The sequence below is a fragment of the Hypanus sabinus genome, chromosome 18 (genome assembly GCF_030144855.1).
Source record: "Hypanus sabinus isolate sHypSab1 chromosome 18, sHypSab1.hap1, whole genome shotgun sequence".
Taxonomy (NCBI): domain Eukaryota; kingdom Metazoa; phylum Chordata; class Chondrichthyes; order Myliobatiformes; family Dasyatidae; genus Hypanus; species Hypanus sabinus.
The window spans coordinates 57,298,459-57,312,588 of record NC_082723.1 but is presented as its reverse complement, the minus strand read 5'-3'; the positions used below and the strand labels follow the sequence as shown (position 1 = coordinate 57,312,588).

At 40.2% G+C, this 14,130-nt stretch overlaps 1 protein-coding gene across 1 annotated transcript in view; it reads left to right on the top strand.

Moving 5' to 3' along the window:
- Positions 1 to 14,130, top strand: part of tprn (taperin) — a 70,768-nt gene that overhangs the window by 2,698 nt on the left and 53,940 nt on the right. The window lies entirely within an intron of this gene.

The window sequence follows — 14,130 nt, the reverse complement described above, 5'->3', positions numbered from 1 at the left end:
TGTGGTTTTGTGCTGTCATGAAAATCCCATGGTCTCTGGGTGCTTTTTGGCTGTCAAGAGGCAATGGAATCTCCCACAGCAGACTGGAAACTTAAAGCCTGTGGTTTATATGAAATCGCCCACAGGATGGATTGTACATGTCATATTGGTTCACTATGATCAGCGAACCACTGGTCCCAAAAATAACTCTCTCTTTGTCACACAGGCAGTAGTATTCTCACTCTGAGGGTTATTTTGATCTTAAACTGGTGAATGGCTGATTTTACTAGGAAGCTAGTCATAATTTGGAGCTGCTTAGCAGATATATAAGATTACACAGGGAATGTGGGATGGAATCGGGCTGTGTGGTCCAGCCAGCCCAGGCTTGTGTTTGTGTATTCAGATCTCTTCTTTTCACTCATCTACATCGAAGGGCTTCACCCCTCGCATTGTCTGTTTGCTGGCCTCTTGCATTTACCTGGGCTGTCAGCTGGAAAGTGGGAGGGAACCAGACCACTTGGAGCTAACCAACGCAATCACGAGGAGAATGTGTAAACTCCTTACAGGTAGAGGCGGGAATTGAACCCGAGTCACTGGTACTGTAAAGCATTGTGCCTGGTATTCTGTGCAGGTTTAGCACAATAACTCCAAGTTTGTTTGATTACTTTTAATCTTACTAACCTGTCTGGCATCTTCTGGTGCTTCAGCATCTTTTTGATTTCCTTCTAGGGTAAGGACATGTTCAGCACAACCTTGTGGGCCGAAGGGCCTGTATTGTGCTGTATGTTTTCTATGTTTACCCCATGTAGAACTTGCACTTGTGATCTCACATCTTGCCTTTTTTTCTACCAAAAAGCATCCCCTTGAATTTATTTGCACTGAATTTTGCTTGTTTCCCTGTTCTGTAGTTTTGATGTTGTTCTGTATAATTTTCTTTTTCAGTGTTCACTGTTCTCCCGACCCCCATCCCAAATTTGGTTTCAACTGCAAATTTAGTAGTTGGGCTTTTGGTTCCAACACTTGAATGTACATTGTTAAAGTGCTGGAGTCCCGGTGATGATTCCCTTAAAACACCATTACCCAGCATTGTGAAGAGCTTTGCTTCCACACTGCTTTCTGTCCATATGTGAGCTAGCAATCTATTCAGCTGCTTGCTCCATTTCACTGCAATCTCAGGGCTTAGTAGTTATGATTGTTGTGTGGGGACTTTTGAAAATTAAAATAAATTGCATCGTGTGTATGTGCTGTATTTCCTCCTCAACGTTACCAAATTTGGTCAGAGAATTCCATTGTTCATTAATGTTCTGCTGAATAGAAGTTCTTCTATCCTCCCCTTTGAGGGCGGTTTCATTATCTTTCTGCTCCTCGTGGCCTCGTAGGAGAACGGGACTGAGTGGGAAAGTGGATCAGCCATGATGAAGTGGTGGAGCAGACTCAATGGGCCAAATGGTCTTATTCTGATCCTGTATCTTGTTTTTGTTTTAATACCAACTAGCCTGTAATTCCTGAGGCGAGTTCTATTCCCCTTATTTTAGGTATTGTATTAACTATCTGCTTGTCGTCTGGTTCAATACCCTTCTATAACAAATTATTAAATGTGTAGTGATGTCTCCACTATCAATTGGGTTCTTTTAAGATGTGTAGAAGCAATCTGCTTGGATTGCTTTCTGGTATGAGTTTGTTTATTTACTGTATCTCTTTCTGTTACTAAAAACATCTCAAATAACCATATAACAATTACAGCGCAGAAACAGGCCATCTCGGCCCTTCTAGTTCATGCCGAACGCTTACCGTCACCTAGTCCCACCTACCTGCACTCAGCCCATAACCCTCTATTCCTATCCTGTCCATATACCCATCCAATTTTACTTAAAATGACAATACCAAACCTGCCTCTACCAATTCTACTGGAAGTTCGTTCCACACAGCTACCACTCTCTGAGTAAAGAAGTTACCCCTCGTGTTACCCCTAAACCTTTGCCCCTTAACTCTCAACTCATGTCCTCTTGTTTGAATCTCCCCGACTCTCAATGGAAAAAGCCTTTCCACGTCAACTCTATCTATATTCCTCATAATTTTAAGTACCTCTATCAATTCCACCCTCAACCTTCTATGCTCCAAAGAATAAAGACCTAACTTGTTCAACCTTTCTCTGTAACTTAGGTGCTGAAACCCAGGTAACATTCTAGTAAATCTCCCCTCTCTCTCTATTTTGTTGACATCTTTCCTATAATTTGGTGACCAGAACTGTACACAATACTCCAATTTTGGCTTCACCAATGCCTTGTACAATTTTAACATTACATCCCAACTCCTATACTGAATGCTCTGATTTATAAAGGCCAGCATACCAAAAGCTTTCTTCACTACCCTATCCACATGAAATTCCACTTTCAGGGAACTATGCATCATTATTCCTAGATCACTCTGTTCTACTGCATTCCTTAATGCCCTACCATTTACCATGTTATAATCCACTTGTTTTATCTTACTTCTAAGTATTGAAGCAAAATTAATCATTCAATATTTCCTGAAAATCTTTGGCATTCTTCTATCTCTTAATTGTCTTATTGCTATTCCATCCTTCAACTGACATTTATACAATTCTTCACTATTTAGTCCCTGATGATTTCTTATTTTCCCTTTGTCTTGCAAATGTATTCCTCTCATAATCTCTTGGTTGTGTATCTCTGAAATCTAGATATGGTGGAGGGCAGTTCATAAGGTATACTTAAAGATAAATATTGGAAAGTTTGAGGAACTGACACAGAAGAGGAGTTGAGACCAGTGTAGATCAGGTAATTGCAAAAGGTTCACATACTTCTTCTTGCTACAGTATGTGTCTCTTCTGATCCTGAGTTGTTCTCTTGCCTTATCCATAAATTCTCGGGTGTTCTCTTTGTGAAATGTTTTTACTGCATTCTAAAAGCTGTTTTAAAATCTTCCCAATTATTCAGCATTATTGTTTATCAGCTTTGGTCATTTTGTAAACTGCAATCTTATTTGAATTGGAACTATATTAGTACTTTTCATGAAAGCTTACTTTTCATCTTTGAATTCCTGCGAGACTTAGGAGTAGATGCAATCCAGGGCTTTTGACAGCTTTAATTTTCAATTGAATACACAAGCCCACTGTACAAGGTGATAAATGTTATTCTTGTCCCAGCATATATTTTTGTTCAGTGGAAAGAATTTCTTGATTAGAAGTCTGATCCCTCATTCTGAGCTCTGTAATCAGTTGGATTTTCTAGAGTCTGTCAGAATCATCTGAGAGCAGCAGTGGTGTAAAATAAACACAAATCCATTGGCATCAGTTATGAGAGCAAAATAGGCCATTTGGCCCATTGAGCTGCTTTGCAATTCGATCATGGCTGATATATTATTCCTCTTAACCCCACCTTCTTGCCTTCTGGCTATAACCTTTGACACCGGAATTGATCAGCGCTCGCTTAACGATTTGGTCAATCTTGAGCAATATGCTGGAGGAATTCTGTGATGATGGGGGCGAGGGAGGGAGTTGTCGATATTTTGGGGAAAGATTAATGCATTGCGCTGGGCTATAAATGGTTCAGACAGGTTTGGTAGTAATAGACTGAAATTATTCCCTGGAGCGTAGAAGAATGAGGGGAAATTTGACAGAGGTATATAAAATTATGATGGGTATAGATAGAGTGAATGCAAGCAGGCTTTTTCCACTGAGGCTAGGAGAGAAAAAAAACCAGAGGACATGGGTTAAGGGTGAAGGGGGAAAAGTTTAAAGGGAACATGGGGGGGGGGGGCTTCTTCACACAGGGAGTGTAGAGTGTGGAATGAGCTGCCAGATGAAGTTGTAAATGCAGGATCACTTTTAACATTTAAGAAAAACTTGGACAGGTACATGGATGAGAGGTGTATGGGGGGATATGGGCCAGGTGCAGGTCAGTGGGACTAGGCAGAAAAATGGTTGGGCACAGCCAAGAAGGGCCATAAGGCCTGTTTCTGTGCTTTAATGTACTGTGGTTCTATTGTGTTACATACAGAAATGGAGATAGTAAATCTCGGTTGTTCAATAAATTGCTAGATACATTACACTGCAAGATTGGAAATACTTTTGTTTCTGTAAACGAAAACCTACAATCCACACTCAGTGGCCACTTTATCATGTACAGGGTTGTAAACCTGGTGTGGTCCTCAAGGTTTGATGTGTTGTGCATTCAGAGATGCTCTTCTGCACACCATTGTTGTAACACATTACTGTCAGCTGAACCATTCTGGCCATTCTCCTCTGACCTCTCATTAACAAGGTGCTTTCACCTACAGAATTGCTGCAGTGAACTTTTTTCTTTTTTTTTTGCACCATTCTCTGAAAACACTGGAGACTTGTGTGTGAAAATCCCAGGAGATTAGATAACTCAAACCACCCCGTCTGGCACCATCAATCATTCTACGATCAAAGTCACTTAGATCACATTGCTTTCCCATTCTGATGTTTGATCTGAATAACAACAGAACATCTTGACCATGTTTACATGCTTTTATGCATTTTGTTGCTATCACATGATTTGCTGATTTCGATGTTTGCTGTAATGAGGAGGTATAGCTCATAAAGTGGCCACAGAGTGTGTCTGATTTTTGTAGGTTCTACTCTCTCAGATTCTTTGTGCAGAGAATATGGATGCTGGTGTTTTTGAAACTTCACTCTGCAGGAGCTTTTGGAGGATCTCAAAAACAGTACTATTTCTTTAAATTCTTGGTGGGACAAAGGAAATGATGCATTGTGTTTTTGCACAAGTCCCACAGATTCAAGGATAGTTACCATGGACACGTTGTAACTGCAGAGCAGGTCAGGTGCAGAATGAAGAACGCCTTTTTCTGGGCAAGAATTCTGGATCTCGTGTGAGGGTCGTACTGGTATATATGATATTCCCATTTGTGACTCCCAAGGGAATGTATTATTTCTACATGTGAGTAGTAGTAGAGATTATTCAGACTGATGCAAGGGTCTGGCTTTCTATGATGTGAAGCGTGAGATTGTGAAACAGAATTCTGAACCTATCATGATTTTCCTATTGGTATAGCAGACTTAGTAAATTTGATTTAACTTTAGACTGGTTGCATCTTCTTCATTAGTTTCACTACTGTATCTTTCATTTATTACAGATGTGAACATGCTGATAATTTGTGATCTGATATCTCCTGATAAACGGTAACTTGTTTGGATCACACAGCGAGTAATAAAATGATTCACCTGGAAAGGTTGTGAATTATCCTGTTCAGTACTTGTGAGCAAAGTTACTTGTGCATTGGCAGATTTTTGTCTGGTTAGCATAGCTATTCATTGTCTGGATTTTGATTGGAGTTGACTCTTGTCAATCATCAACAGGTGAGAGTAGCTGGTTTAAAGCACGAGTTGAATCTCCCGTATTGTAGACTTTACATGAGAGACTGATTTCAGTTTTGTTTGTCCCGCCCCAAACTTGATGTTACCATTGAGTGTCAATCAAAATTGTCTGGTTTTCACCCTGCAAGGATGTGTATTGCTAATTATTTTGGGGTTAGTGGGATATTATTAAAATAGGATGTGTCGCATTACTGGAATGTGTGAAAAGTACATAGCAAGATTAAAATAGATGTTGCTGATGCCAGAGATGTGAAGTAAAGGTCAAAAATGTTTGCAAGTACTCAAGTTGTGCAACATCTATGGAAATGAACTATAATTACAAATGTTTAAAGTTGATAACCTTTAATTATAACTAGAACAAATCTGAAATGTAACAAGTTTTTTCGCAGTAGGGGAAATGGTAGGAAGGAACAAAGAATCTGCTGGGGGAGCTCTGGCAGCATCTGTGAGGGAAAAGGAATTGTTGGGTCAAAACCTTTCGTGAGGACTGACAATTTCTTTCTCTGCAAATGCCGCTGGGCCTGCTGGGTTCCTTCAGCAGACTGTGTGCTGTGTCATCTTCCAGTGTCTGTTCCTCCAAGCAACGGTATGGAACCGTGGAGGAGAGATCAGTGCTTGGATGACAAGGATGATGTGGCAAGGCAAAAGAGGGTGGCAGTGGGACAACTAAAGCAGCGAGATGGAGAGGAGGTATAAATGAGTAGCAGAATCACTATCTGGCTATTGAACTTGGTATTAGACTCAAATGTAATATCTGATTGCTTGGAAATCCAGATGGTTTGGTCTCTGCCTCATGTGAGCTGGGAGTTCAGAATGCAGATGGGATAGGTGGCCAGACCAGAGATCTGCAAAGCAGTCACGGTTAGAGCTTGTGCTGGGGTCAGGCAACTCGTGTAGTTAGACTCTGGAGTTCTTCTCTATTTCTCAATCCCTTTAAATTTGCCAGGTTTACTGGAAAACTTAGCATACTACATATTTTAAAAGTGAAAATAAAAGCATATTAATAGGACTGATCTGGGAAATCTATTGGTCTGGTACCACAAAGGTCCCAAGAGTGCTGGATCATCATGGAGTTATTGTGTTAAAAACAGAAGTTGTAATCTACTTGGTTAAAAGATGAGGGTCGTGTTCATTTTCATTGTCAGATTAGCTCATTATGGCTTTCTGGAAACAGCACCATAAAATAATTTCAGAGAATGAATACTGGATTTGCCTCCATAAATCTACTTTTAGGTTCTTAGATCAGTTTTACCTATGTTTGTCATACACAATCCCATTCCGGTCATATCCTTCTGTATTCTACCTGCTACTTTTTTCTCCTGTCTTCTGTTCCTGCTTTCTAAGATTTGTTCACCTCTAATTCACTTGAGTATGATAAAGGATCATTAACCCAAAGATACTGCCTGATATTCTATGTAAAATTTAATTTTCTGATTTAAAAGCAAATTAACATGTTAATCAGAACCCCCTTTACATCAGCTGCACAGCAGTGGAAACTGCAAACAGTTTCAAACTCCTGAGAGTGTACAGCACGCAAAACCTCTCATGGACCCAGAGCACATTCATACACATGTCATTCTACAGAAGCACAGTAGTTTGATTCCAAACAGTAAGGCTGATTAACACCTCCACCCACCATCTCCACCATGACTTTATTGTTGCCTATCAGTCACTGTATGTACAGCGTAGCATCACTTTATGAATATACAATCAATCTATGTATATAAGGTATCCTGTGTATTTACACTTATTATGCGCTTTTTAGTATTATTATTGTTCTTTTGCATTTTTTCTTGTGTTGCATCAAATCCACAGTAAGAATTTGTTCATTCTCCTTACACTTGTGTACAGGAAATCAGAATCAGAATAGACTTGAACTTGATGAAAGGTGGAGAACAATCACTCTCCTCACAGGCAGTTAGAAAACTAAATCCTTCACCATTTCCCTGAGTTGCTTGTAAACTGCTATTGAAGGCAGGCTTGAAATCTCCTACTTTATTTACACTGCTTCTTAATAGTGTTGATAGTGTGCTGAATCTATATGAGTGTTGTAACTGAGGATTGCCACATTTAAAAAAAGGTTATTTGCTTATTGCTGCAGTGTTTTATATTTTTGGGAGTTGCAGCCTAACCATTTTCTCATGCTTAATTAATGGCTTTCTTCCATCATAAGGTCAGCAATGGAGAGATTTGCTGTTTGTACAATATTTAATTCCAATTATTCTGTTACCAAATGAAATAGTTGATGCCTGCATGAAGTAAACTAAAGACAACATTAAGTCAAGGGCTGAAAGGTGACAGCTGATGTTTATGCTATGAAGATATGTATTGATCAATTCCATCAAGAGGCAATTGAGCCCACCATCGCTGATGTCCAGTGGCATCAACTTTGGTGAAACCCCATCATCAACTTTCTGGGAATTACCACTGGTTAGAGTTTCACCTTGACCAGCCACACAAATGCCAAGGCTAAAAGAGCAGAGAATGGTAATCTGTGACGAGTCACTGAACTCCTGAAACCTCAAATGTGCTACGTACAAGTCAGTATGAAATATTCCCCACTAGCTTGCGTGATTTCAGCTTCAGAAAAACACTCAGGGAGGACTCCGATGTAGACAAGGGTCTCAAATGTAGCTGAGCAGTTTTGCTGATGATGCTTGAAGCTGGCCTTTGTCAGCTATGCCAGTAAATGCATATGGTCTTATATAAGCCTGGTCTTCACTGTATGTGCTAATAGGAAATTACTGCTTATCCAGTAATAGGAGTCAGCTAAACATGACAAGATCAGAAATGGGAGAGGTTGAGGGCACGTGGCTAAGCTACCACTGGATCCTGATGCTTTTGCAATCTAGAGGTTCTTTGGAAGTCCAGAATGAGGCAGAAAGCTTATTGCTAAGTAGTTTTATTAAGTGTTGCAGGATTGATGAATGAACAAAGGAGGAACTGAGAGAACAGAGAAAAAAAGAAATCTTGTACTCTGACTGTTCAACAATTAACCCAGACTGAAGTGGCCAGACACCCGCTACTGAAAACTTAAAAGTTTCTGGAAAAATTCAGAAGCAACTGTACACTAATTAACCGGAAAGCTCTGAACATTAACACGTATGTGGGTGGTTATATAAAAATATAAGGTAAAACTGCAAGAAAGATAACAATTCCACACCCCAGTCTCACATGACTGAGGTTGAATTTTCTTATTCCAGAGGTATTAAATCCCATTGTGGATATTAAATTAAGTCTAGAATTAAGAATCTTGACTGTGGCCTTCAAAATACAGTTATTATTGTATAAACATCTCTCCATTCCAGCTGTGGTGTTAGGGAGATCGGGCATCCTTACTTGTCCAGACTTGGACCCTCAAAGCACTTGATGCTTAACTGCCCTCGGAAAGAAGTCAGTTAGTTATGGGACAGATCTTGAAATTTGTGATACTGTATAGTATATAGCTCTAAAATCTGTGCTCTGTGTTCTCTAGAGTGTGACTTGAATTCTCAGTACCTGGACAACCAAACTGCAGTGAGTGTGAGCCTGTGTTCTTGGAATGCAGGTGACTCGGTAAGAGAGCAACTTGCATGCACTTTATCTGAAGCATCAGTTGTGGGCAGCTTGAATCTTCATTTAGTGACACTGAAACAAAAATGCTGAGTCTGAGTTGGCACTAAAATTAAGCAAAGGTGCTTTTAGCCATTTTCAATCCATTAATCTTACCTGGAGGATTCTTAAGACAACTCTTTTGAGATGTGAAATAGTAACACCATTGCTGTTTAGGTTAGTGCTTTAGTTTTAAAGAAATCATTGTGGGATACAGAGTATTGAGGACTGCTTTCATTAACGAAATTTCAGAAATTGGAGCTCAATTTTACATTCCCTTTTGGCAATTCAATGGAATAAAATGCAGCCAAGTACTTGTCACAGCATGAATGTTCTTCAGAACTCTCCCAGTTCTCAAAATAACATGGAACTAATTAATACTTCTAGCAGAACCTGCTCAGCTGTACTTCCCAATATTTTGTAAATTACTTCTCCCCTGTGTTTCTTTATGTCCCTGAACTGAACTCTATTCACCTAGACCACTTTGATGAAGTAAGTATTGTATTGACAGTTTCTGCAAAATGTAAATAAACTCAATTGCCGCCTTGAGTTTATTTTTTTACAGCTAAGTTATGACCCGTGAACTTTGCACCATGATGGATATATAGGGGTGAGTCTAAGATTTGCAGATACAGCTTTTATGCAGTTGGTACAAAGTCTATTTTAGACGTAGGAATATTCCAATTTCCTTTTTGCGTGAGGAAATATGTCCTCATTTCATTCTGAGTAGCCTTGCTTTGTCCTTAGGATGTTGCATTGAATTGAATGACCTGCAGCTGGTGTTTCCATAAGGCCATAAAACATAGGAGCAGAATTAGGCTATCTGGCCCATTGAGTCTGCTCCACTATTTCATTTTGGCTGATCCCGGATCTCATTCAACCCCGTATACCTGTTTATCACCATAACCTTTGATGTCCTGACCAATCAGAAAACTATCAATTTTAGCTTTAAATATACCCACGGACTTGGCCTCCCGCGGTCTGTGGCAGAGCATTCCACGGATTCAACACTCACTAGCTAAAAAAATCCCTCCTTTCCTCTGTTCTTAAGGGTTGTCCTTCAATTTTGAAGCTGTGCACTGTAGTTCTGGATACTCCCGCCATAGGAGACACCCTCTCCACATCCACCCTGTCTAGTCCTTTCAACATTTGGTAGGTTTCAATGAGATACCCCTGCATTCTTCTAAATTCCAGTGAGTACAGACCCAAAGCTGCCAAATGCTTCTCTTATGTTAACCCCTTCTTTCCTATAATTATCCTCATGAACTTCCTCTGGATTCTTTCCAAAGACAACCCATCCTTTCTGAGATATAGGACCCAAGACTGTTGATAATACCCGTAGTCTGGCCTGACCAGAGTCTTACAAAGACTCGGCATTATCTCCTTGCTTTCATATTCTATTCCCCTTGAAATGAATGGCAGCATTGCATTTGCTGCCTTTACCACAGATGCAAATTGTAAATTAAACTGGAAGACTTACACGAGGACTCCCAAGTCCCTTTGCACCTCTGATGTTTGAATTTTCACTCCAGTTAGACAATTGTCTGCACTATTGTTCCTTTTACCAAAATGCATCATACATTTTCTAACACTGTATTCCATCTGACACTTTTGCCCATTCTTCCAATTTGCTTAAATCCTCTGCAATTGCATTGCTTGGTCAGCACTACCTACCCCTCCACCTATCTTCGTATCATCTGCTAACTTTGCCACAAAGCCATCATTTCATTATTTGCCAAAGCGTTTCGGCCTGAAAGGTGGACTGTACTTTTTTCCATTGATTCTGACTGGCTTGTTGAGTTCCTCCAGCATTTTGTGTGTGTTGCTTGGATTTCCAGCTTCTGCAGATTTTCTCTTGTTTGTGATTCCATTATCTAAATCATTGACAAACAGTGTGAAAAGTAGCAGTTCCAATACTGACCATTGAGGAACACCAATAGTCACCAGAAAAGGCCCCCTTTATTCCCGCTCGCTGCCTGCTGTCTGTTAGCCATTCCTCTATCCATGCCAGTATCTTTCCTATAACGCCATTGGATCTTATCTTGTTAGGCAGCCTTGTGTAGCAAGATTTCCCTCTATAGAAACCATGCTAACTTTGACTTATTTTATCATTAGTCTCCTGGTACCCTGAAACTTGATCCTAAATAATGAACTCAACACTTTCCCAACCACTGAGGTTAGGCTAACTGGTCTATATTTTTTTTTACTTTTGCCTTCCTTCCTCCTTAAAAAGTGGAGTGACATTTGTAATATTCCAGTCCTTCAGAACCATGCTAAAATCAAGTGATTCTTGAAAGGTCATGACTAATGCAACTGCTATCTCTTCAGCAACCTCTTTCAGAACTCTGGGCTGTAGTCCATCTGGTCCAGGTGACTCATCCACCTTAAGACCTTTCAGTTTGCCTAGCAATTTTCCTTTGTAATAACAATGGCACTCACTCCTGCTCCCTGACACAGTCCTCTGGCACACAGCGAAGCATGATGCAAAGTTCACGTAGCCTTCTCCCTGTATCCTTTCATGCCCTGACCAATCAAGAATTTATCAACCTCCACCTGAAATATACATACAGACTTGGCAAAGAATTTCACAGGTTCACCACCCTCTAGTTAAAGAAATTCCTCCTCTTTTCTGTTCTAAAAGGATGCCCCTATTCTGAGGCTGTGTCCTCTGGTCTTACACTCTCCCACCATAGGAAACATCCTCTCCACATCGACTTTATCAAGGCCTTTTATCATTTGTTAATGAGGTCACCCCTAATTCCTCTGAATTCCAGTGAATACAGACCCAGAGCCATCAAACGCTCTTGAGATGAAAAGCCATTCAAACTCCAAGTGAGGTCTCACCAGTACTTTATAAAGTCTCAGTATTATATCCCTGCTTTTATATTTTAGTTCTCTTGAAATGAATGCTATCATCACATTTGCCATCATCAACATGGACTGAACTTGCAAATTAACTTTTAGGGAATCCTGCGCAAACACTCAAAAGTCCCTTTGCACCTCAGTTTTTTGTATTTTCTCTCCATTCAGAATATAGTCAATCCTTTCATTTCTTCTACCGATGTGCGTGACCATACACTTCCTGACAGTATTCCATTTGCCACTTCTTTCTCATTCTAATGTGTCTAAATCCTTCTGTACCCTGTCTGCTTCCTCAAGACTACCTACCCCTCCACCTATCTTCATACTGTCTGCAAACTTTGCGACAAAGCCATCAATACCATCATCCAAATCATTGACATATAATGTAAAAAGAACGTGTCCCAACCCAGACCCCCATGGAACACCATTAGTCACTGGCAGCCAACCAGAAAAGGTTTCCTTTGTTCTGACTCTTTTCCTCCTGCCAATCAGCCACTGTTTTAGCCATGCAAGAATCCTTACTGTAATACCACAGGCTCATAGCTTTGACATGTGTGGCACCTTGTCAAGGCCTTCTGAAAATCCAGAGTACATAACATCAACAGATTCTCCTTTGTTCAACTTGCTTGTTATTTCTTCAAAATATTCTAGCAGATTTGTCAGGTAAGATTTTCTCTTGAGGAAACCATGCAGACTAAGGTCTATTTTGTCATGTGCCTCCAAGTAGCCTGAAACCACATCCTTAACAATAAACTCCCAACATCTTCCCAATCACTGTGGTCAGACTAACTGGCCTGTAGTATCCTTTCTTCTGCCTCTCTCCCTCCTTGGAGAGTTGTGTGACATTTACAATTTTCCAGTCTTCTGGATCCATTCCAGAAACTAGTGATTCTTGAAAAATCATTTCTAATGTCTCCACGATCGCTACAGCATGTCTTTCAGAACTCTGGGGTGAGCACCTTCAGCTGACTTATCTACCTTCAGACCTTCCAGTTTCCTAAGGCCCTTCTGTCAGGTACTGGTAACTTCATGCCCCTGACACCTGGAACTTATGTCATACTGCTAGTGTCTCCCACAGTGAAGACTGATGCAAAATACATATTCAGTTCATCCACCATTTCCATGTCCTTGATTGCTACCTCTCCAGCATCATTTTCCAGCGGTGCAATATCCACTCTCTCCTCTCTTTTATACTTTATGTATCTGAAGAAATCTGGTATCCCCTTTAATATATTGGCTAACTTCGTTTTGTATTTCACCTTTACCTTAATAACTATTTTAGTAGCCTTCTGTTGGTATTTGAAAGCTTCCTAATTCTCTAACTTCCCACTTATTTTTGCTCTATTATATGCCCTCTCTTTGGCTTTTACGTTGGCTTTGTCTTCTCTTGCTAGCCATAGTTGTGTCATCTTGCCTTTCGAATGCTTCTTCCTCTTTGGGATGTTTCCTTGGGGAACTGCTGTCTGTTACTGTTCAGGCCTTAGCTCATCAAGTTTTTCCATCTGCTTTAGGCTTAACACAGTAGTCCAAATTACCTTCAGGCCAGATGCCAGCTCATCACATCTTCCTCTGCTGCTGGTCATGGCACTGGGCTCAACTAAATAACACTCAAGTTCGGGAGAGTCTGTAAACACTTCACATCCAGCCGCTGACCTTTACACAAAGCTGGCTGCAGTGAGAATGGGAGAATATTTACTCTACGTGGCTTTATTATAACCTATTACTGTTTTCTAATATGTTCCCATTTTAATTCTGTAACCTTTGTGCAGCCGCCGTTGTTTAATCTCATGTCATGTTAAGTGTGATAATAAATCTGATTCTGATGCTGAAATCATTTAATCTATTTAATTGAGTTTCTATCAAGCACCAAAAGTCTTTTTTGAGTCAAACCATGAAAGGCTGCAGGGGCACCTTAGGATCTCATCACCCGAAATCTTTTGGCGACTTGGGAGCTGCTCCTCAGTGTGTGGGATGTGTCTGAAATGCAGGAAATTAGTTTGTTTAGCTTTTTGTGTACAAAAAAAGATATGAGTGTATTTGTGGCATCCAGCCAGTGGTCTGTTGTAACTTGAGTTTTGGCCCCAGGTCTTTAACTTTTCATTTCTTCCTCCAGTGAAAACGGTCTGATTTTACCCAATGTATTAATTTTGATATTTAAAACCCTGAATTAAATGGATTTTTTAGATCCTAGACAGTACAAGATAAATATGTACAACTAGGAAACTCTGGACTAGGGATCCCTGCACTAACCAATAACCAATTTGATTCACTCACTTGGTTCCTCTTCTCAGATACAGCACATTATTTTGAATTCCATT